Source organism: Sapajus apella, unplaced genomic scaffold, assembly GCF_009761245.1.
Source record: "Sapajus apella isolate SASKATOON/1434 unplaced genomic scaffold, GSC_monkey_1.0 scaffold7937, whole genome shotgun sequence".
Classification (NCBI taxonomy): domain Eukaryota; kingdom Metazoa; phylum Chordata; class Mammalia; order Primates; family Cebidae; genus Sapajus; species Sapajus apella.
In genome coordinates, this window is record NW_022444858.1 from 1,294 (window position 1) to 3,058 (window position 1,765).

General features: G+C 46.6%; 1 non-coding gene across 1 annotated transcript; it reads left to right on the forward strand.

Annotated features, from left to right (window-relative positions):
• The first annotated feature begins 1,292 nt into the window (after positions 1 to 1,292).
• Positions 1,293 to 1,363, forward strand: TRNAG-CCC. Its single transcript has one exon. It is a non-coding gene; the product is annotated as a tRNA-Gly (tRNA).
• The last annotated feature ends 402 nt before the right edge of the window (positions 1,364 to 1,765 follow it).

Below are 1,765 nucleotides of genomic sequence, written 5' to 3' on the forward strand. Positions count from 1 at the left end.
AATAACTGCTAATTATAATGGATCTAAATCTCTCAGGTTGGATAGAAAAGGAAATGCTGGCTTTAACAGTTTAATGGACAGAAAAGGGTTAAATATTAAAAGCAGTGCACATTATCCTTAGCAACCTAATGAAGAAACAGAAAACCAAATACCGCGTGTTCTCATTTATAAGTGTGAGCTGAATGATGAGAACACATGGATACATGGAGTTGAGGGGTGGGGACAACACACTGGGCCTGCAGAGTGTGGGGGCTGGGAGGAGGGAGAGCATCAGGAAGAGCAGCTAGTGGGTGCTGGGCTTAGTACCTGGGCGATGGGATGATCTCTGCAGCAAATCGCCAGGGCACACGTTTACTTTTGTTACACACCTGCACATCCTGCACATGTACCCCGAACTTAAATTAAAAATTATAAACAAAACATTTAAAATGCAAAGAAAACAAACACCCAACAAAAAGAGCGGTGGAAATCTGTAGCAGGCTTATTGTAAAAAGAGAGAGTGAAGACATGGATATCAGACAAAGGCAGACAGCAAAAGAACGCTTTACATTAGTTAGAGGAATATCCCAGCATCTACCTAGAATCGATCGGAATAGAATACAGCTGTTTTTCCCTGAACTGGCCTCCTTGTGTGAGCCGCGAGGGGGAGATGAAGGAAAGAAATCCTGGAGTGAAATGCCCATTTCTTCGCTCTTGTTTTGGTCTCTGTAAGGCATAAGAAGGTAAAAGCAAGATCTGATCCCTGGTGTTTTTCAGGAATTGGAGGGGTCTATGAGGAGAGAAGTTCAATTATCAAGCAGGTCTCCTGGATTTTCCCAGGCACAGTCCCAAGAGTCCAGCTTTCCAATCCGACGTCCCTGGGTCCTGAAGGCCTTTTTGGGGAAAGTGCTGATGTTCATCTGAATAATGGGAGGAAAGTGTTTGGGAGGCACCAAGCCACGAGACGGCAAAGATAAGTTATCAAGAAGTGAGGCAGGAACTTTCCACAGGTGCCCACCGGATACAGGACTAGAGACAAGAAACTGGGTGCATTTCTGATGTTTTCCTACAGAGAATTGTTATCCGGTTGTACAGAGCCCACTTCAGAATAAGGCTTTATGAAGTCACCTGTTTTAATGCAAAGCCATAGCTTTGTGGTATTGCCTGATACAAATCTCCAAATGAGCCTTTGCTCTGGGTGTCTTTTTGTTAGTTATATCTTCCAAAGACGACGCAGGGAAAATCTTGACTCCTTTTTCCATGTCGATAGCTTACCTGTTTCCAAGGAAAGGCCACAAGGTTCCATCCAGCTGGCATTGGTGGTTCAGTGGTAGAATTCTTGCTTCCCACGCAGGAGACCCGGGTTCGATTCCCGGCCAATGCATTTCCCCATGTTTGCGCCCTGTGGCTTTTACATTTACTTACCATAACTGTCTGTCCCTTAGGTAGGTCACAGTGCGATAGAAGCTGTCAGGGTCTGGCAGACACAGGCAGAGAGGGAAAATGGGGCCCTGGGAAAGAGGAGGTGTGTGGGGAGGAAGCCACCTGCAAATGAGGGGAGCTGTGGACAGGGGTCTCGGACCTTTCTGTCCACAAAGACCCCAGTCCTTGGTCATCTTGGCAACATTATCATCGGGCATGAGTGGAGAGCAGCACGTCCCCAGAGCTCATTTCCATCACCCTGGTTTGTTTTACACCCCACCAGGCAAATCTTCTGTCCAGGGGATTCTTTTTCATGCTTCTCTCTGAGCAGCATGGTGCAGGGGTCATGACAATCATTAGCTCT